Raw genomic sequence first — 23,797 nt, 5'->3', positions numbered from 1 at the left:
TACATACGCGTAACTGGATATTTGTGAGGAGAAGGAGCATGGGAAGTTTCACCCCTCCTGCTGATTTGTAATGTGGCACTTGACGACTTGTAATAGAAGAAGATCTGTTGTTTCTCCACTGGCAATAAACTAAGGTTAAAACAAACTCAAGCATAAATTTTACAAACAACCACATATAAACACAGCTGTTCAGAGGAGGAAAGGGACTGGTTGATAGCTGAGTACTGCCCCCTAATGTTGTCACCTAATGTAAATATCCTTTACGATATCTTTTATTTGTTAAATACTTCCCTGGAAGACAATGGAGAAAAAAAAGTAGATAATTTTTGAGATTTGGATAAACTTAATCTAAATGTAATTTTGACTTTAGCAGGCCTAGTTTTGGTGATTATGCCTACAAGGACATTGATTTCATACATCCTCAAATAGACAGCTGATGTTTAATAATACTGTTCACAATCCATGGCTTTGGAGAAGAAGCCGTTTGTGATTAAATGGAGTTGCTTGGAAGACAAAGATGGGAAGTGGTGTATAACCATCTTTTTTTTTTCTGAATAAGTGCATTCTAAATGCACGGTCTGAAAACAATTCTGCTCACATGAGTCCAAAAGTTCTGGTTCTTCTCTCAACCTCAGGGAAACTAGAAATGGAATTCCGAAATAGAAAGGCTCTCCTATAGATTTGTAGTACTGTCAGCCTCTTAGCAATGGGACTTCCCCTTACTCTAAAGTTTTTCATATCAGCCCCATGCATAAAATTCACATTTCACATTAACTTAGCATTTGGATGATTTGTGTAGTCATACAAGTTCTTGCATTCCTGCATGGGTCCTAGAAATGCAGTGTCACTGGATATAACTCATAAAGTTAAAAGTTGGCTTTTGTTCTGATGGAGAAGATTTATATCCCTTTCAGTCTTTTGTTATAGGATGAACTGATCAACTCTTTGCCTCCACTGTGCCCGGTGGCAATAAATTCATCAGGAGAGGATCCCAGGTATCCTAAGGACAGAGCAGCGCTTAAGATGTACAAGGAGGTGTCTTTCTCATCACTTTCTACATCACACATTATTTTCTGAGCTTCTTCACTTTCTTATTCATTTCCTCGCCCAGTGGCACTGGCCTTACTTTCTTCCCATGTGGTTAGTGGCTCTTACCCAGCCCCTCTCCATTCCTCTCCACAACAACTGGCAGAGCAGGCACCAAGTGATGGCTTTGCTCATGGGTCAGGCACTTCTTTTCCCAGTAGCAACTGGCTCTGAGTCACTCTTCCTGACTCACTCTTCCTGACACTGTCATACCTGCCTGACAGCATTAAATCCCTCACTGTCACTTTACCAAAAGATTAGAAATTCCTCCACCATCATTTGCCTGGGACAGAGCAATTTTGTTTGGGGGAGCTATTTTTCATTCTTCTTCCTCTTATTGCTTCTTGACAGGAAACCATCTCATATTGTTCTGCTCCAAAATGTCACCTGTCCCTGAAACAGTAGTCTCCATTTCCCTCCCTTCTTCCCACTCCCTGCTGTTTTACCTGACTTTGAAATGGAAGTTCAGCAGACATTGCAAAATCTTCTTTTTCTCATTTTTTTCCTCAGCAAACTGCAAATATATATATATACCCACACACATATATATGTGGGACTATATCTATATATATACATGCATTTATGTGTGTATCTTCTGAACAAGGGAAGACCCCCATGGTTTGAATTAATAAATATAAAAACAGAAGGAAAGAATGAGGTGACAGACAGATGGATAGATAGATAGATAGATAGATAGATAGATAGATAGATAGATAGATAGATAGATAGACAGATAGATAGATAGATGAATACATAGACGGATATATGTGGTTTTTTTTTCTTAATATAGATATTCTGCCTATTATAATTTAAAGGCAGGTGCTTTTATGGATATGTGAATTCTGCTGCCATTTCAGAATGGATAAATCTCTGTGCTCTAAATTATTGCAGGAAACAGAAACACAAATAGTGCTGTCTCCTGTATCTGGACAGATTCCCTTTTTATTGTCACCTGCCTGACAGCTAGGCTGTTGCTGCTTACTAAAACCTGTCTGTAACTGAAATCCCCAGGGTAATAAGCTCCCCATGAAACAGGTTCTTGACTGGAAAAAACTGCACATCTCCAGATTAAATCAATAACAATTAAGAATTCTTTGAAATCTAATTGGAAAAGCAGCTATTTTGATCAGCACCGTGATGTTATCTGGAAATTGTATTTTGTTTATCTACAGCAGGAGAGGGTTTTCTTCTTTGTGGGATTGGTTCGCCAGCTTCAGACATATCCTTTGATCTCTCAGATGATACAGTGAACTGAAACATGGGGGCAATCAGGGGGATTATCACGGGATGGGGAAATCATTTGATCTATTTTTAAAAGTATTTTTTTATGAATAACTTTGGGGTTGGTTATCATTAAGGAAGGAAGAGACTGCTCTCCCATCTTTAACAGTGTTAGATTTCTCTGAAGATGATTGATTCATGTAGTTAATAATACTTAGCATTTATATAGTGCTTCTGAACTTCAAAGCACTATACAAATATTTCCCACTAATACCGAACTTCTGCACTATTATTTTCAAGGAGGGATGAGGCTATTTGATCTGCCTCATATGCCTGTGGATGGTTTCCTATTCAAGTCCCTCTTTACTTGTTTCAAGTTAATTGGTAAAGAAAACCACCAACAAGTCTGTTTAATTTTGCTTTCTTAGTCTTTAAGAAGGAAGAAGGTGAGAGGAAAACAAAGTGCTGGCCAAGAATGCAGGTGAGATGCTTTCAAGTGCATCATCTGAATACTCTCCTACTCAGCATGAGAAGGCCTCCTCCACCTTGCAAAGCCCATCCTTCCAACTTAACTCAGATTCTAGTGCTTATTGTAAGGACAATTGCTTGTCTGAAGATCTCTAGCAACACCAGTGCTTACAAATAAAACAAAACAAAAGGAGAGAATCTGCCTTCGGAACATACTGTGCTTTGTATAAGATTTGTATCAACATCAGTGTATCCAATGCTTAAAACACAAACAAAAAAAACAAACCTCAAAATGAACTTGAAACTCTGTAAAGCTGTTGAGGCCTCTTTCTTCCCATTGAATCTAGTTTTCTTATAGCGCACACTCATGCCAACAAATAGCAGATGGCGATGGCAGATCTGTACTAAAACAGCTAAAACTGTACTCCTTGCAGGAGCATCTATCATGCTGATCATGCTGAACAGTCTGTGCTGGCAGCAACGTCTGGTCCGTTTATGGAAGGAAAGTTCAAAACCTTTCTTGAGATCTCTTTGAATGGTATTTCAGATGGTTCGTTTGACAAACAAAGGCAGATTTGCTCTTGTGGTTCACTCAAGAGAAGGTTGTTGCTGCCTTAGCCATGTGTCAAGCCTGAGAGGCTGCTAAAGGCAGCTGGCATCAGGGATGGGAAGGAGGAAGCTCAGGAGCACAGTGCTCCCTGCTCTAGCAGTGTCCTTTCCCACACACAGAGCTGAAAGCAGTTTCCAGCTCTGACAGCCGGAAACAGCAGATGAGACAAGCAGACTCAAATCTTTCTGCAGTGGGTTACTGCAGTGAAACTTTTTCTCCTTTCCAGGCAGATTTCCTAAGAGATTTCTCAGTCTCCAGGCCTTCAGCTCCTGCCTTGCTCACTGCAGTTGGCTGTGACACTGTTTCTTGCAGCACAGACATCTGTTCACCAGGAACTGGCATAAGAACCATTTTGGCAAGGCCACGAAGGCTGTCATGGGTAAGAAAGTGAATTAAGGGAAGCTTACAGATACCAGGAGCTCATCAAGGATCACAGCTGCCCTTATCTCCCGGACAACAGTCCATCTGTGCCAGCACCGTAAAAAGAGGTGTCTTTGAGGGGGTTAGCACTTTTTCAGTCACTAAAGTTTTCCATCTTCATCCCTCCAAATTCCAGGGGGTCTCTTAGGATCTCGAACTGTCTGTATTATGAACACAGAACCTACTCTTCCTGCCATTCTCTTTCTCTAAACACTTTAGAGTAAGACTGGTAGGGCAGAATTACCTAGGAGGAAGAGCAGGTGGTTTACTTAGCACTGGTGAGGCCACACTTCGAGTACTGTACTCACTTTTGGGCCCCTCACTACAAAAAAGACAGAGGCCCTGGAGGATGTCCAGGGAAGGGCAACAAAGCCGGTGAGGGATCTGGAACACAAGTGAGGAGAGGCTGAGGGAACTGGGATTGTCCGGTGTGGAGGGGAGGAGGCTCAGGGGAGTCCTTATCGCTCTCTACAAATCCCTGAAAGGAGGTTGTGGTGAGATGAGGGTCGGCCTCTTCTCCTGGGTAACAGCAATAGGAGTAGGGAGAATGGCCTCAAGTTGTACCAGGGAGGGTATATGTTGGATACCAGGAAAAATTTCTTCTCCAGAAGAGTGGTCGGGCACTGGAATAGGCTGCCCAAGGAGGTGATGGAGTCACCGCCACTGGAGGTGTTCAAGAAATGTGTAGATGTTGTACTTAAGGGACATGGGTTAGCGGTGAAATATTGGTGGTAGGTGGACAGCTGAACTAGATGATCTTGGATGTCTTTTCCAACCTTGGTGATTCTGTGATTCTATGGTGGAGAATCAGAAGTCCTGAGCTCTGAATTGATCTGTTCTTTGTCTGTGGTATGATCTCAGGCCAGTTACTGATGGTCCGATACTGAGGCTGGATACCCACATCTCCCACTAACTCTAGAGAAGATATCATGTGGTTGGTCTGTTGGAACCAAAGAACATCAACCATCTTTGACTGTTTGATATCTGCAATGAAAAGATGTGCTTTCTCATATCTACCTCCACTGAGTGTTGTGCCACTTGGCTGCTAATCATATGGCACTGACAGATGTACACATTGTGAAAGAAACAGCAACTCCCCTTTGTTTCTCACAATACTGGTGCAGCACAATGCCTAGGCTTTTGAGGAACTGCCCAGATTTTTTCCCATCAATCCTCCAGGCACCTCAGCAAGCTGATATCTTATATCTAACAGAGCTGGCTTCCTCCAAGCATTCTGGCCGGTAATCCTAAGCAGTCTCTTTGTAGTGGTATAATTTCCCCCTATTCACACTGCCTACCAATGAGTCAATCTGAAGTTTCCTCTTGCTTATGGGTTCAGTTTCTTGGTCAGTGTCTTTGCACTCCTTTATTTGATTGCTGAAGTGTAAACTTGTAAACTTGGCTTTGCTCTTACACAGAAGCAAAGTCCCACTGGCAGCACCAAAAACCGCTTTCAAAAATGTGACTGTATTGGGCTCTAATAGAAGAGCAAGCAGACCCTGTGCCTGCAGGGAGCTCTGCCAGATCCAGCATTTTTCATCGGTGCCCCATGTCTTCATCAGTATGCAGATCCATCTGTGCTGCTGAGATATCTCCATGGTACAGACCGGGAGTGAGGGAATACATTTATAAATAGGATCACTTCATCTTTCTCTTTCCTGCTGTCCTCACTCTCCTGTAACACCTGCTGATGGAGGTATTTCACTGTGAGAGCTCCCAGTGCCACCCTACCTTCATCGCTGTTCCCATGTCACCAGGCTCTTCCTACTTTATATTGTAAATGATCTAAAGAAGCAAGGGGTGAGGAGCAGGGATGGAGAAGTAAGAATAGAATCCAGTGGCTGCTAGGATTTGAAATACCTTTTATCACTTGATTATCAACAACAGGTACTAGAAATTATGGCAGTGAGATTACAGTGCCTGCATGTCAATTCTAATGGGTGTCTTTAAATCCGGCAGGTAAATAATAGCATCTTGTTAGAAAGGTGCACACTACAAACCTACTCTCTGTTGCACAACAGCCTGTACCAAAATATCTCCAGACACTGCTGAAAGCTCACTCTTCCTGCTCACTGTGTTAGAAGGTTGTTAAGTGTTGTATGGCCTCAGAGAAATTAAACATTTCTCCTACTCATGCTTACTCACATGAGAAGCTCTTAAAGCTGCAGTGACACAGAATGCAGCAATCATATCGGTACATGACAATAACAGTTGCTCTGAAGAAAAAAGCAGTAAAAAAAACTATATGAGACACAGCTTTTTTTTTTTTTTTTGCAACTGGATTGAAGTCTTTCTCCTAATATCTCACTGTGACTTATTGGCAAAACCAGCAAAATAATCCCAGAATTCCAGTTTTGTCACAACAGATGACAAACCTCCAGCAGCAATGTCCCATAGACAAGACTTGTGGTTGGGCTGTATGGCCACTATGTGTGTTTGTGACCCTCTTCCAAGCTCGCACTGCCTGTTGATGAGCTGTTGTGGTTTAACCCAGCAAGCAGCTCAGCACCAGACAGTTGTCTGCTCACTCCTCCATCCCAGTGGGATAGGGGAGAAAACCAGGAAAACTAAAAAATAGAGCTCGTGGGTTGAGATAAAAACATCCTGCAGAAAGCTTAAAAGTCACATTTCTATCTAGATTTTTTTTTGTTGTTCTTATTAAGGAAATAATAGAGGAAGTTCTGGAAATTCCACCATCTGGCACTGAAAATGTTCCAAAACAGATAATGCCAGTAATGATTTGAGTAAAAGTGTTACTTTGCAGCAAAAGATGAAAAAGATGATGAACCAGTTTTTGCTCTAGAAAAATGACTGATCAATTTGTCCAAAGCCAAAAGGTCACCACAAACATTGAGGGCAGTTCTGCTACTCCCACTGGCAAATAGAAGCCCTGTAATTGCCAGGGGATTCCTCTTGAAACAGACAAGTCAAAGCAGTGTGTATATATCAACCATCACAACCATGGAAGCAGGGGAGAAAAATAAATGTGGTTACCTGAACAAAAATGCAGACAAACTCCATGCATGGTTGTATAGTGATAGTAGTAACTCAGAGCAGCAGTGACAGTGGCATATCTTTCCCTGGTTCATGCTATAATTCAGTGGGCAAACCTGCTGTTGATAGGTTTTGGTTAGCAGCTTTATGTAAGATCGAGTTTTCTCCATGGACAGATAATTCCATCTCCTCCACAAATGCCTAGTGGAACAGATCATCAGACTTGGTTTTCCACAGTCTCCCAAGATGTACATGAAGAAAGAGTTGTTCTACACTGTTTATGGTGCCAAACAGCTGCTAAGCTCATCGGGGAGTCTGGGATGGCAACACGAGCTTGAAGAGAAGCAGGCCCATTCCCAAAGTGATTCCCCCAACCCCTCACAGATAATCTGACTCGAACTATGTCATTAATTACACGCCCCATTTCCTAACTACCAAAGGGTCTGTGCTGACTTCAGTAAACTCTGTGGCTTTGCCACGCATCCCAAGATTTAGAATGCCCAAAGTAAACATACTCTGAGACAGGAAGCTCCATAAACAATGAGGTCTCTCACCGCTACCCCTGTGAAGTAAAGTAGCAGTGGCATGATGATGCAGTTGGTGACAAACTCCCAGCTCTATTCAGAACTTGAGGATTTGCTAAAACATTGCCTGAAGTCTACCAGTATATCTTCTGGTTGGTAGCCAGAACTCACAACTTTGTGCTTGTCACTGGAAGATAGACCCTGCAGATCAATCAACTTGCTTGGCAATGTCATGTCAGACTGGGATGACAGTACATTGCATCAGAACCTGGCGTGGGTGCTTTCATCACTTACTTCACATATGGAAAATCTTATCTATTTTTGCCAAAATTTCATGTGGAAGAACAGGGAAAGGGTGAGGAGGAGGAGAAGGGGAGAGGTGTGACAGCGGTGTCAGTCTGCCCCAGTTCTGATATTTGAAAAAAAGAGGTTTTCATTTCTTATTGCTTGCATAGTTCTGACAAAATAATAATAGCAATAATAATAATAGTAATAATTAAAATACGGCAGTGTGTTAGAAAAGGAAAGTCTGAATGCAACTGTTGTGTTCTCAAAAAGTATTTCATTTCTCCTTGAACTTTTTATTCATGGAGATTACCAATATTTTTGTTTGGTTTCATTCCAACTTGCAACAAAGTTGGACTTCAAAATTATAATCCTGGAACATTCTTGTGGTTCCCACATGCAGTGTCAAAACAGCGTGGGTACAGGAGGATGGCTTTGCCAACAGCACAGTTGTTTACTCCACATTCATGCCTTGGTCTTGTTTTCTGAGTCACAGTGGTAATTTTAGTGCTTGCATGACCCCTAAGTATTTCATGGTCTACAATGAGGACGTAAATGTACAGACATGGCATTTCTGTAATGCAAATATTGGGTAAGAGCGAGGGTATCAGGAGTATGGATAACCAGAAAGCATTGCGCTTCATGCTAACTCTCCCCAGTGCTGCCTGCAAGCCTGGGATAAGCAAGGAAACCAGGGGCACATTAAGCTATGGGAAAGTGAATAAAGCAGACTTTAAGGCAAGAGTAATGGGAGAAGCCGGCAGGCAGCCAAGAGGAATAACCTTGACTGATGAACAACAGGATGTGTGATGTCCTTTCATGTGGAACAAAAGGCAAACACGAGACTTTACCCATGTTCTTTCTGCCTGAAAAACACCACTGATTACACACAGCAGAGGTGACATTAGAAGTCAAACACAAGCCCTCACTCTTCTCTCTTACAACCACAATCAGGAAACAAGGCAGAGGGGGATAAACAATGCAAAATATCTCAGTTGCAATGGAGAGCGTAGGTAGAAGGATCTCAAACACAAAGAGGGGGCTGTAGGCACTGAGCAGTTTTTGTGTCCTTTCTGGTGTTTGAGAAGGAACTATCAGAGGGAGAAATGATATACCTGTGAATTACTGAGTCAGTGTGTTGACCTAGAGTCCTCCCTCCCCCTTTTCTTTCTTTCTTCCTTTCTTTCTTTTTTTTTAAGGAGAGGATTGTAGTGAGTGGTAGAGATAAAAGGGATTCTTTGAAGTCAAACCCTGTGTGAAAATGGATATAAGCAAATTAAGAGATTGCAGCTGAGAACTGGCTAGGAGGGAGTCTTTGGAAAACCAGTGGGCTGCAACACTGCCAGTCTTTCCAAACCTTTGCCCCTCTCTTAACAGCAGCAGCCAGGAGCTCATGGTGACACTCATAGCAAAATACCTCACTAACCAGGGATCCACTAAGTGAAACTGAATATAGAAGGGTCTCCAGTTTAATTTTACACAAAATCTGTGCCAGTGAGGTATCTTTAAACTGAATTTCCAGCTAGTGTCTTTAGTCTCTTGGCTGTTCTGGATGGTTCTTTGTTTCTCTGCTTTTCATAGAAAGATCATCTAGTTCAGAAATGCTATCTGAATTTTCTGAGTTCTAGGGGAAAAAAAAATCACGTAAGCATTTTTGATAAATTTTCATTTGTGAATGGAAAGCTAAGAATAACTCCCAGCTAGCTGTAATCAAAGCACAAGTATAAATTACACGTGATGCATGGCACAGGCATCCTGTGGGAGTTTCTCAGGAGGGGCTGCTTCCCCAGGGCCTTGCTGTCAACGTGATCTGATGTTTTTGGTTCTCTCCCATTTCTGGAGTGTGTGAGTAAGACTCCAGCCCCAACACTACAAATTAGCATGGGATATGGGTGTCTGCATTCAAACTGACTCGTTTCAAATGGTTCTTCTCATCCCTGTACAGAGTTCTTCTCTTCTCGTCTGTGGTAAGGAAGATACCTTTCCTTGTTTCAGGGAATACATGAAAATAATAATAAAGCTTTCACTTTCTTTTCCCTCTTTGCCCTGAAATCTGCTGTGTGCTTTGTGCTGTTACGGAGCTGAGCAATCTCTGCTAATGCAGAGGCCCAAGAACATCTTTGCATCTATTCCTGCAGCAGCAGTGCAGTTATCCAGAGATTTCTTTCCCTTTCCCTTCACATTTCTCTATGTGTCTGGGGTATTGTTCTACTTTCTCAGTTACCAATGACTAATTTAAATCGTCCTAATTTTCAGCTCCCCTCTGGTACCCTTCCCGGTTGACCCAGAGGAATTGCTTGAGACACTTTGCCCTCCTTTCTTCCTCTCACTCTCTCTCCCCACTCAATATCTAATAATTTATGTAAATGGATTCAGCAGTACCAAAATAAGCAGGAGGAGGGGGAAGAAGTAGAGCCTGACTGATTATGAAAAACATGTGAACAGTTCTGGAAAACAGTGTTTTCCTTTAAATCTCTATGCTGTGCAATACACCTCCTTAAAACTGCCTTAATCAAAACCCCATTCACATTAGCAAGTGATACTTAAGCTATCTTAACATAATAATTTTCAGGTGAATTGCATTTTCCAGGCAGTAACCACAAGTCACTACTTGCAGTTCAAGCACAGCAGACCATTTCTAATCCAGAAACCTAAAATTATCTCTAAGGAGAGATGCTCCTTTAAATGGACACATTCCTTAAAACAACATCTTCACAAGAGCTTTACATGTTTTATGTAGTAGTTTAAAAAAAAGATTTTTTTTAATTAATCTTTGGCATTTGCCAACTTTGAAGCCACATAATTGTCACAAAAGGGTTTTACTGAGGGACATGGAAATCCACAATCCTTTTTGCCCACTGGCATCACTGCTATGACTGAGAATTCATTCATTCAGTTACACTGAGGTTGATCTATTTCACTGTCTCCTACGGTAGTTTTACGTTGTTCTGTATTCAATTTGTATGCTGCAGACATATCAGACTTGATGAATGCAGGCAAGAATTTTATTTCATTATCTTAAAACCTTCAAATTACACATGCACAATAAATATTGACAGGGAGGTGAAATGAAGACTTTGCTGCGTCTCGCTGCAAGAGTTACAAATGGCAGTAAGGAGTGTGCAAGGGAAGCGTGACAAGCAAGTTAAAAGAAAAATAGAAAATCTCTATTTACTGGTGCATTGACAAGTACTAAGTGAGGACTGAACCTGATAACCCACAGAGTCATGCCCCACACATATGGGATGCTTTCCTTAGATCCATCTCCTAAATGCTTTAGGGAATTGGGGCAATTTTATGTTTGTGCACTCATTAGCAGTATTAAGGGACCAATAAGAAATCTGCTTAAATTGTCTTGCTCATAATATGGTATTGTTTTGCTTTAATTGGTACTGGAAAATAAAAACAGAACCATAAGATAAGGACCTCAGGAGCTCTGTAACCAAACTTCCTACTTAAAATAGGGTCAGGAAAGGGAGCTGAGCAGATTGCTCGGGGTTTGACTGAGCCAAGATTTGATAGCCTCCAAGGATAGAGAATGCACAACATCTCTGGAAAACCTCTGCTTCTAAACTTGTCTATTCTTGCATCAGGACCGGATGAAGAAATTCTAATGTTTGCATCCCCCAGTAGCTAATAAAAGACTATATATTTAGAATCATAGAATAGAATCATAGAATGACTTGGGATGGAAGAGATCTAGCTCCAAGCCCCTGGGTTGCCACTCATCAGATCAGGCTGCCCAGGGCCCCATCCAGCCTGGACTTAAACACCTCCAGAGATGGGGCATCCACAGCTTCTCTGGGCAGCCTGTGCCAGGGCCTCACCACCCTCCAAGTGAAAAATTTCCCCCTAAAATATAAACTAAATCTCCCCTCCTTCAGTTTAAAATAATTCCCCTTTGTCCTACCACTATCAGACCATGTACATTTGTTAAGTAACATTTTCTAGTTGAGGACTTTAAGCAAGCAGCAGCCTAAAGCCCAGTGTTATCTTCCAATGTTGGATTTATGACAGCTGTACTACTGAAACTCTGGACAGCCCACGATCCCTGGGGTGGCCAAGGTCCTGCCTGAGAGGTCTTGAAATAATGCCTCAGTTTTGCTGCATATTTTAAAGTCAGGAAAACTGATACATTGAGAATTTGTGACATGTAAGCTGTGGTTAATCACTAAAAAAGACGGGAATTTCCATTTCCTATCCTTCAGTCCTTGTCTGCTTCTAACTAGATGGACGTACACCATATGGGATCCACAGTCACCTATTTAACTACAGTTTGCCATTCATTGCCTCACCTTTACTACCTTAGCTACTGAAATGTACAGTTAATTTATAGATCTTCTTCCTGAAACCCAGTTATTTTGATCTTATGCCCCACAAGACCATCATTTCTCGCTCTTCAAAGCTTTTTTTCAGTGATTTGTGGGCTGGTATTAATCAGACCAATGCTGAGAATCTGCCAGGGGCAGCATCAGGGTTTGCATTTTTATGCTCAGTTCTGAAATCTGGCAATTAAGATGCCAACAGACAAAAGTCCTGCCTCTGGCAGCCCCTCCGCCCTTCACAGCAAGACGTCTGGAGCTCCTCCATCAGCGTGGCATTTTATGGAAACTCATCGCCAACTTTACTTTCTTTAAAATACTGCCCTGTAGTCCTGGAGCTGTCTGAAAAGTAGTTTAGCTATTGATGAGTGGGATGAGGGTAAAGTAGGGCAGAGAGGGGAGGGAGGAAGTGGGCAGAGAACTGGCAGTGATAACCTCATCAGCTGTTCAAGATAAGGGTCCCTAATTGCTGAGGAGCACCAAACTGCAGGATTTGTGCAAGTGAAATAAATTTTCCAGGACTGCTACCCACATTCATCTAACACAGATCTGTGTGAAGGGAACGTATCTAGTTGGTGATTAATTTTGATAATAAAACTGATTTCAGATTGATACAATATAAAGACTTGCCTGTTGTCACTGAAAGCAAACTCTGCTTTTCTTCACAAAATTTACAGCTTCAGAGCTATTTGAAAACAGCTTTTTAGGCAGAAAAACAGAATGTTTTTCTTTCAACATTTATATTATTTATTACACATCACCATAATTCCATTTTTTTTCTTTCAAAATTTTTTTATTTTGTAAATTCTCATTCCAAAAAGGAGATGAAATTGTGGCTGGATATCACTGGCATTTTTTGAGTTTTCTACAAAACGAAATTTTTATTAATTCATCTAATTTCTATAAATATTTTATCTTGATGAAATGACATATTTCAAAGGACTATAAGTCTATTCCATGTCTTCTTTTCACTGGGCTATTTATAACAATGTTTATTCTGGTCTGTTATAGGAACTTTGGGGGGTTTTGCTGTGACATTTCCATGGACCACTCAATGCCATAACCAGGTAAGTAAGATGCAGAAGGTCTTACTGACCACCTTTGCTGCTGCAGCCTCCTTATTCCTTTTTTTTGCATAAGAAAGAGGATAAGAGCTGCTTTGATTTTCTAACAGGCATCCAAACCTTGCCTGAAGTAAAAAGTCTTAATTTGTGTGAAATCTTAGAGCCTTATTTCCCACACAGGCGGATGCACCGCTCTGGCCACATAGCTGTCGCCAGTGCCGGCGGGGGTCTGTGAATCACATGGGCCCCCACAGTGAGCTGAGAACAAATTTCCCCCAAGCTGCCTCTTTGAAGTGTTGTTGGAGTGCACTGTTCACAGGCCACAAGTGAGCTGACATTTTGTGCAGCTCCTGTTTTGGAAGTGGGCTCAAAATAACAGCAAAGAATGATCTTTGACCCTGACTGATATTGCATATAACCAAATATAGTTCTGAAAATTCAGAGTTTCTGCTAGCACAATGTAGGAGAAGGAGAGAGAAGCCAGAAATTTAATTAAGAAAAGCATAGGTTTTGTTTAATACATGATTTGCCACCTGAAGCAGAATATGTAGCAACATTGCTTGTTTGGCTGAGTTCTAGTCTTGAAACTACTGTACCATTTACCGTTCAGTTACTACTGAATTATCGACACTATTTTAAAAAAAAGGTTAAAATCCACTTGCTTTATCTCAGGCTAATTTGTTTAAGGGTGTGAGGTTGAAATCAGTACTTTTCTCTCATTAAAATAATGACCTCATCCAAATTTTCTCTCCTGTATGTTGAGGCTATTACTGTTCCTAGTCAAAAATCATAAAATCATGGAATCTGAGTTGGAAGGGTCCCTTAAAGGTCATCTGGTCCAGCTCCCCTGTTGGACACCTACAGCCAGAGCAGGGTGCTCAGAGCACTGTCCAGCCTGACCTTGAATGTCTCCAGGGACAGGTTTCCACCACCTCTCTGGGCAACATATTCCAGAGCTTCACTACCCTTATAGTAAAAAAAATTTCCCTTATATTCAATCTAAATATCCCCCCTTTTAGTTTGAAACCATTTCCACTTGTCCTATCACAACAGACCCTACTAAAGAGTCTGTCTCCTTCCTTCTTATAGTCCCCTTCTAGATACTGAAAGGCTGCTATCAGGTCTCCCCAGAGCCTTCAGTTTTCCAGGGTGAATAGCCTCAGTTCTCTTAGCCTGTCCTCGCAAGGGAGGTATTCCATCCCGTAGACTTCTTCCCTTGGAAAAATGATTTCTTCTCCTCCCATATTTCATCTGTTTTATCCCCTTCACCCAAAGGTAGCTAAACCAACTCAAATTACCTATTTTTGCTGTTTGAGTTAGGGAATGTTCACAAGATTCATTTTACTGGCAGAACTGAAGGGAAAAGACAAATTGCAGAGGGCAAAATAGTAGCTAAACATGACAATGTCATCAGCTGGTGGAGGTCTTTGCCTACTCAGTATCTGTTTCTGGCCAAAAATGACTGGTTTTATCTAGAGATTTTTGGTTTTGTCTTCAGTTGGTTGCTTAGTTGATTTGTTGATTTGGTTCTACTGCAGATCACTCATAATTATTAATACAGATAAAAAAGAAACTTAAGAAAGAAAGCTTAAGTCCTAGTTGTTTTCATTCTCTATTGGGTTTCTGGAAGAAGCAGTACCTGGCAAACAAGGAAGACAAGTCTGGAATCTCTGTTGCATCCTGCCACATAATTAAGAGGATTTGTGATTCTGCATGTGAAGTGAAATCCAACAACTTGTCATGTGGCCTTCAGTTGTATAAGCTAAACTTTTCACAATTGAATGGCTAAAACTAATCCTTTAATCCATATTTAGGTCCTCATAATGAACTAATCTTAAATGTTATCTTCAGGTGTTCAGGCATTCTGAAAAATTGATAAAGTATATTGTTATTCTTAACTAAGGCACATGCATTTGAATTTCCTGGCCATAATGACTTCTTGGTGTTAATGAGACTTTCACACATTAAAGGGCTCTTCTGATGTTTGTAAAGAAATTTTAAATCATATGCTTCTCTGTGACTGCTGAACATTCAAGCACCAAAAGAAATTCCAAAGTAGCAGGAAGCAAGTTCTAGCAAATATTTTCCCATTCCATCATAGGCATTTTTGTTCAATCATTTCTGCAGCGTTTTTAGGAATCTCTCTCCTCCCAGTTCCTCTATATGGGTAAGTGATGCTTATATTTAACACAGAGAGAGACTTATTGAAAGTAATGGTATTTGGTGTCAGTAAGGGCTTGGGGGTGGGAGAAAAAAGCAAGCCTTGCTTATACATAAAATCTGATTGAACAAAAAGTAAAGCAAGCTCATTTGAACTGTTAAGGCTAATGAATTTAACTCTGTTCTTATCGTCCCCGAATTACACCTTCAGGGAAAATATCTCCTTGGAAATCTCTGCTTTTTGACAAGCTTGATTAATTAAGAAGAGGCAATAGATTCCCACCTGTCCAAGGTACTAGTGGTCCAAATGCTCAGGTCTCCTTTCCACGGGTCCCTCCATCTCTCTCTCCCCAGAGCTACATGGCTGTCTTCCTTAAGGAGAAAAGATGTGCTGATTTCTTCCATCAGACCTTTGCTTAAAGTTTCATTCTTCCATTTCTAGTACAGAAATACCCACCTGACTAGCCCATTTGGTGATGCAGGATAAATAAGGAAGAATTCAGTTACTAATTTTCCCTGGAACATTGTACAAGATTTGTCAGGATGGTGGATTTTGGGGTAATAACAGCCAGATACCATCTCAGAGGCCACACTCCCCAGGGTCGAGCCATAGCACTAGCAGCTGGAGGACTGGCATGTCACGAGCTCTTGTATCTGGAACGGCATTTTCCCAAGTGGCCGATAACAGGCTCAGTCTATTCCATGGAGGATGTATTCACAGCCTGCCCTGATACATTTATCATAAACAAAAGCCAAAGAATGTTAAATTTGTCTCTAACAAAATGCTATTCTGGCTATTCAGATAAAACAGGTTTGGCTAGGGGTTTTTAGACGCAGAGCTGCCTTTGCTGTAGGAAATCTCACGTATTAAGAAAAGATCAATACCACAGCTAATGGCCTAAGGTATCAGAAAACCTCAGTGGAGGAAATGAGAATGTTGTCTGGAAACCAGATGATGATAATCCCCAGGATAAATGGATTTAGAGATTTCCGAAGTCATTTTAGTAAACAGAGGGCAGACTTAGGCAGTTATTTCAACAAGTTCCTTTACAAAAGAGAGATTGCCATTTTCTTGTTTGGTTTTAGTCGTGACATTGATGATTCTTAGTGAATATTTATTAACCTTGTAGACACAGAATAAAGCCTTTTATTAAAGAATCCTCTTATTCTTTACAGAGAAATCTTACACTGGGCATTTTGTCTTGCAAATGCCCTTGCACGTGTGCGCATGCTGTTGACAACGGATGACAGGGTCCATCAGTATCCAAGGTGGAGCATTTGTATAGGATTCAAAGTGGAGTTGAGGCAAGTACCAGAAAGCAGAGATCCCTTAATTCTGCTCTTGGTTTCGTGGCTTTGAACCAGAAATCTTCCAGAGCAGAATGCCATTCAGTGCGGCCAGTCGGACCGTAAGAACAGCCCTACTGCTGAAGGCCAGAGGTATATCCAGCCCACCTAGCCCCATTCACTTCAGTCTTACAACCCCTGAAAACACCTCATTTTCCCAGCTGGTGACTGTCTATTTTGTCTCTTCTCATGTGGAAGCTATTTCATGACTTAGCTCATACCTGATACATTTTCTCATTGTACTGCTTTCTCGGTGAGGATAAAAGCACATAGAGCATCCAAGATCTTGGAGCTTGTGGTTTTTATGTAGCCATTTAGAAACATGCTCAGTATTTCTCCTTGTTCCTCTCCTTATCTGTCTTTTTGACTGCTGCAGAGCACTGAGCTTATGTTTCATTTATTCCTCCTTTAGTTAGAAGCACGTGAACTACAGCACTTTAATGGATTATTGTGTGTCAGCTAACCTCCCATAACTGAACATGTACAGATCCAGAATAGGAATGTACTGAAACACGTAAGTCTAAACCACCATAGTTGTCACAGCAGTTTGCCGTGCAGTCAGAGGAGGGTCAGTTATGCCCATTCAGCCAACTGGCAGTAACTCACTGCAACACATCACAACACTTCAGAGGGTCCATTTGAGAGCACAGAAGGTCTGTTTTTGCTTGGGGCAAGCATTGTGGTGTTAGCTTATCACACAGTGTAGGAACTTTTGACTCCTTTCAGTTTCAGATGTACAGAAATACCCAACACGAATCAGATCTGAAAGAACTCATGGTGCAACCAGCTCCATGTTATGCCCCCCACATAGCCACCAGCTCACCAGATCTCCCTAGACATGCACATGGAGAAAGCTGCAGAGATTAGATTTTTTTTTCTGGAGGTGCACTCTGCCCTGTTTCCATCATTACTTCTTCTCCTGTCATACAGCAAAAATACTGGCATCCAGGAAAAGCTGTGGTTAGGAAGAAGTCCGCAGCAGGTAGCAGGGAGAAAGCTGTGCCACAGGATCCCAGAATAATCCAGGTTAGAAGGGACCTCTGGTCAAATGTCCTCTTCAAAGCAGGTCCAAAAGAATAACTTACTCAGGACCTTGTTCTGTTGTGTTCTGAACCTCTCAGGGCTTTGTTCTGTTGTGTGTTCTGAGCATCTCAAAGGATAGAGATCCTGTTAAATCTTTGGGATCCCATTTCACACTGATTTATTTTTTAGTTTCCTTACATCAAGACAGCATTTCCCATGTTAGAAATAGCATGGTTCTTTTTTTTTTCTTTTTTTTTCTGTTGCTGTGCATCTTTAAGAAGAAAAAGTTTGGCACTTCAAGAAAATTCTGTGAATCCTACCAACCCCTGAACAAAATTGGGCTCCTCTATTACACTCACCCAAGCACATGAATCAGGTTGGATATTAGGAAAAATTTCTTCTGAGAAACAGTGGCAAGGCATTGGAATTGGCTGACCTCGGAAGTGGTGGAGTCACCATCCCTGGAGGTGTTCAATAAATGTGCAGATGTGGCACTGAGGGACATGGTTTAGTAGGCATGGTGGTGATGGGTTGATGGTTGGACTAGATGATATAGCCTACCTCCTGCTCACAAACTAAGAATGCACTGGATTCTCTGCATGACACAGCTACACCCACACAGCTGTGAAGACAAGAAGGATACATCACTTTGGTCCCACTTCAATTCCAAAAGAGGAGACCTGGCTGACACAGCAGGAAATCACCATCACTGAGTCACAGAATGTCTGTCAAAAAGACATCAAGACTGAGTGTCTACTGGGGACTATAGGAAAGACTCCACCGCTCAGAGGGCCACAGATGCTCCATATAAAGTCTGATATATAAAACCTTGCTGAGTTTGATTCCATAGCATCTTCAAAATACTTTGGGTTTGATTCTTTTTAAAGTGATGACTTTAAAAGGAAAGCAGAGTTTATTGGGTGCCAACAGCAGCTTTCTTTGATCACCGTTCCACAAAGACAGCCCAGGATTGACTAACTCAGTAATATTTAAAAAAACAATCTCTTGAAAGTTTGCTTCTCAGACAATTCCATTTTATTAACACTTTTCTGGACTTTGTCATCACTTTCCAATGATTTTTCCTTTTTTTTCAGCATGACAGAATGCTAAAAAATCTGCATGGGTTTTTTTTTTTAATCACTCCAAAGCGCATCATTTTTAAGGGATGTTTACAAGTCTTGATTAAGTAGAGAGGGCAGATAATCTTTGAACAGTCCTTAATGGTTTATCCTTACAATCTTTCTATTTTTTATGCATTTTGTTTGAAAGAGTTGAGCCTCAGAACAATTGATTTCCCAGCTCCCTCAAGTGGGTTCCAATGTTGCTGACAACAAAAAAATTGAATGATTTGTAGACTGTATCCAAAGACGCAGCAATCTTCAATTCATGCAAAAATTTTACAATATCTTGCAACTTAGCCTTTTATTTTCTGCTCACTACTCATGAACTGGAGGGCTGAAATGATCTGTATTTGACAAAGAAAACAAAATAAAGAAAAAGAAAGAAAGAGACATCCTGCCTCCCCAGAGGGCTGTATCTGTGGTAATGAGGGGATGCAGAATTTGGAAAGAGTAATTGAGGAATACGTTGCAGGATTGTAGGGCTGTCTTAGCCCAAACTATACCCCTGATGTTTGTTCTCTGCACATGGATCAGCACTGCCATTTTCCATATGTGGCCACATCCTGCTGCCTGCAGTGTTCCAGGGCAGTAATAACCCAACCCTCTCCATCCCATAGGAGCTTGCCTTCATTAGCCACCTTTTCTTCCAAACAATTAACATGATAATGTTAAACTCTGAGCAATTACACCTTGCCCTACTTTATTTCACATCTCTTTCCTCTGCTTGAGAGCTGCAGAAAGACCTTTATGAAAAGCTTCTCTGCTTTTCTCCAGGTGCCTCTGCAGGTTTAATAAATGGCATTACTTCTCTACACTAAATTCTCCTTTTGTATATACTTAAAATTTTGTAGCTGTAAGAATATTATCACTACAATATGTTACTGTGGCTAATTTATTTAAACTGAATGGTAAAATCAAGGATTGTACAGTCATTAAAAATCCCTCAACACTTCTCACAAAAATATGAATGTTAGCCCAGATTCGCAGACCCAGTGAGCACAATCTTTATATGATGTTTCAGCTGAACTGTAGCTCCCTTTATTTTTTGTTGTAACTGTGGATTGTTAAACAGCTGCCATGATTCCCCCTGTTCCCCAAGAGATCAAGCTGCAAATGAATTATTGATACAATACAAATAGTCTTACACATGCACTACCCAGACCCTCCTACAGGGTTGGAGTCATATGGCCACTGCCCTATCAGATCACCGGAAGAAAAATCCATGGACTTTGTGAAACAGTCTCAGAGTATTGACTGCTGTAAAGGAATATCTTTGACTTGAGAGAGAAAGATATTAGAAGTCTGTGATTAACGAAATGCAAAACTTGAGCATACACAGACAGCTTTTAATTGATTCTACCATGGTGTCTCTCTGTGTGTACTGTTATGCTACAGATGTGCATATGCAAAATACTGTGATGTCCAGATTGTACATGTATTTGTCTATATATAGTTTCTGTGAGATGAGTATGTGTTGGGGTCGAGACAGCTTGTTCAAACTGGAAGCTCTGCCTGCTGAGAATGAGGGTGAGCTTAGTGCTAGCCCATGGTCCTGCTGGCCATCCTGGGCTGTGTCTGACTTGGATCCCTTCACTAGGTCTGATCCTGAGAAAGGAAGGAAAAACAACAGGAAGGAGAGGGGAGGGGAGTGGAAGGAAGGGAAGGGAAAACGTTCTTACATGAAAGAAAATGAGAGAGATAGTGAAGGGAGAGAAAGGAGAAGAAAGAGAGAATAAGGAAAGGGGGAAAAGGAAGGAAAGAGTGAGAGAACAGAGGAGAGAAATAAAGTAAAAGAACAACAGAAATGTATGATGTGAATGTCTTTTTACAACTACACTTAAGGGTAGACTCCTCCAATAAAAGAAAAAAGAGAATGACAGTTAGGAATTATGTTTGGACTCAGTCCAGGAACAGAATTGACTTTGTCAGTCCTATCCTATTTCGACCTTTCTATTTCCCAAAGGTAATTAAACAAACCAGCTTTGGTTGAATCTTGGCTTGACTATTTACCCCTCCTGGCCAGGTAAAGAACTACACAGAAGAGGTCCAAACCAGCTGCCCAAAAGGCCATGTCCATATTGGTCTTATTTTATGAGATCATAATGCCATCAAGTAATTAGCAATAAAAATACCGCGCAAGAACTGTGTGTGCCATTAGGATTGAGTAATTTGGTCTTTAACCCATCTAGCAGCTACCACAAGATGTACTAAGAGACTGAAACTCGTATATCTCATTATAATAAATATTTTATAGACCACATCTCAGCCCAAATAACTTTCTATGATGTTGCTTTTAAAGTCACTGACAGCGGACGGCATGATTTCAGTGACTGGTAACTGGAAGGGAAATCTTGCACTGCCACATTAAAATGAACCCATAATAATAACAATCAAATGTTTTCATTTGATCCACATCAAATGTCAACAGTGCAATAAATTGGTGCAATCAATTTCTGTAGGTCAGAAGACAAATGACCACCTCTTCCACATTATGGGTGTCTTTTCACTATCTTTCAGTCTTGAGTTGATGCCTACTTGCGAGAAAACTCTCACAGTGGACATCCTGTTGTATTTGTTTTGTAGAGAGTCAGAAGACTTTGCTATTTAGCACTGTAAATCTGGCATTTTTTCCCACCGTTGCATTTCGTGCTTAGATCACTGCTATATAAGGTGAGCAAAGGTAACCACGCTGCTGATGTTTGCAGTAGTTATTCATCTTACCCCTTGCAGGATTATTTCGATGTACATAAGTACCCTTCATCTCAGAAGCCAATTCCTTATCCACTCTTGTGTAGCTATGAGTGACACAACATCAGAGAAAGCTTCCAAACTGAGAAATTTATTAGATAGGAGAAAGGAGTCCTCAGAGGGAATTGTTAGAACGAAGTTCCATCTTTTGAGGTTTTAGGGCTAAAATAGATAAAATGGAGTGTGTGTGTGTGTGGTGGTGATGGTGGTGGGACAGCAATACAGTGTCAAATTACAATCCTGCAGTGACAATAATTGAGTGAGTATTTAAAACTACTTTTTTCATCCCCCAAAATAGGGCAGAGAATTGAAAGAATCTTCCTGACTCATCAAGTAGGGTAATCTGCCATCAAGCTATATGACTGTTCATTAATTAATCGTATGCTCTATCTTTAAATAATTCAGGATTCCCACCAGTCCCCCTGCAAGAAGGGGGTGAAGGAGACGAGTGATTAAAGCACCTACATCATTCCTTCAAGCTCCTCTGCAGACAGGAGTAGGAGGCCACGCTTGGTCCTCTTACAAATGTGTCATGATTGTACAGACCAGAACAGACCCTTTTTTTTGTTCTTTGGCCAAAATTTTTCTTTGGTAAAAACCACTCTTCCTCTTTATTGCTATAGAATTCAGTGCCCATTATAAATTATAATCATGTTCTCTTATTCCTAATTACATTGCAAAAGAAAAAAGAAAAAAAAGAAAAAAGCTGTCTTAGAGTCAGACAGGCATTTCCTGGGTCACTCTTAGGGAGAAAGTAACAAACAGGGAATGCTTGTTCATTTTCTCCCTAAAAACAAAAATCAGTGGCATTAGAGGAAATAACAAGGATCAATTTCTTAAGAAGCAAAGTTATGGTTTTCCGGCATGCTGGGACTGTGGAAATCCCTGCTGCTCCAGAGATGCTGAAAGTTCTCTCTGGTTCTGGAATTAAATTGCAACCAAAGTGAGCAAAAGTATTGTGAGAGGAAATCCAGTAGAGTATCCAGTGTGTATGGATATTAATGGCAAAGATGCCAATTCTTGCTCAGAAAGTCTTTGAACTGAAATTTGATGAAGATTGACAGTGTTTGGGGAACTGTTATTCATGCTCCTGTTATCATACACTTTTTGTTAAACTTTTACTCTTGGTCACTGTAGGACACAGGCAGGACACTGTACTTCGTATGAAACAGAAAAATAGAGTGGCTTGTGTTGGACGGGACCTCAAAGATCATCTAGTTCCAACCCCTTGCCACATACTGGACTGCCTTTACTATGATCCTTTATAGCTCTTTTTTTCCTCTTAGCTAATAGCATTTCATTGAATCTTGCCCAGTTTGAGTGCATGATTCTTGCAGACATGTAACTATCATGGCAGTCGCTACTCCAGATGAGATTTCACAGAGCCTAGTACAAAAGTACCAAATTCTATCTGCAATGAAAATATCTTCCCTGTTACATCATAGGCTTACGTTTTGACTCAAAGTTTTCCTATGATCTGTCACTACATCTAATTCTTTCTCCTGCCAAGTCCTGTCCTTGACCATTGCAGAACTCTTTATCACCCCAAAACACATGACTTTTTACGATAAACTGCCCAATTCACTGTGATTGTTTCGGTTTCCTTGTATGATGTTTCAATTCTTCTTTGAACTGATGTTATTGAGCTTGCAACTGGGGAAGACAACATTGAATCTCTTTGGGTTAGGATCAAAGGAAAGGCTGACAAGGCAGACATCCTGGTGAGGGTCTGTTATAGACTGCCTAACCAGGATGAAGAGACAGATAAGGCGTTCTATAACTGAAGTTATAGAGTCTATGGCTTCAGTCTATGGCTGAAGTTGCGCGATCGCCAGCCCTTGGCCTCATGGGGGACTTCCTGATATATGCTGGAAATACAACATAGTGCAGAAGAAGCAGTCTAGGAGGTTTCTAGAGTGTATGGAAGATAACTTCCTTCTGCAGCTGGTGAGAGAACCTACCAGGGTAGGTGCCCTGCTAGACCTGCTGTTTACAAACAGGGAAGGTCTGGTGGGAGATGTAGAAGTTGGAGGCTGCCTTGGATAGAGCAACCATGAAATGGTAGAGTTGTCAATTCTTGGTGGAACCAGGAGAGGGGACAGCAAAACTGCTACCTTGGACTTTTGGAGAGCAGACTTTGAATTGTTCAGGAGACTGGTAGAGAGGGTCCCTTGAGATTCGGTCCTGGAGGGTAAAGGGGTCCAGGAAGGCTGGTTGCTCCTCAAGAAGGAAATCCCGAAGGCGCAGGAACAGGCTGTCCCCCTGAGCCACAAGATGAGCTGGCGGGGAAGGAGACCAGCGTGGATGAAGAGGGAGCTTTTCCTGAGGCTCCAGGAGAAAAAGATAATCTACCTCCTGTGGAAGAAGGGACAAGCAACTCGGAAAGAGTATAAAGAGGTTGTTA

At 41.2% G+C, this 23,797-nt stretch overlaps 1 long non-coding RNA gene across 1 annotated transcript; it reads left to right on the top strand.

Moving 5' to 3' along the window:
• Positions 9,447-16,707, top strand: LOC110395201. Its single transcript, XR_002436254.1, has 3 exons — positions 9,447-9,575; positions 12,942-12,997; positions 16,331-16,707. It is a non-coding gene; the product is annotated as an uncharacterized LOC110395201 (long non-coding RNA).

The sequence above is a fragment of the Numida meleagris genome, chromosome 2 (genome assembly GCF_002078875.1).
Source record: "Numida meleagris isolate 19003 breed g44 Domestic line chromosome 2, NumMel1.0, whole genome shotgun sequence".
NCBI lineage: Eukaryota > Metazoa > Chordata > Aves > Galliformes > Numididae > Numida > Numida meleagris.
Note: the sequence above shows the minus strand (reverse complement) of the source record. Positions and strands in the feature narration are given on the sequence as shown.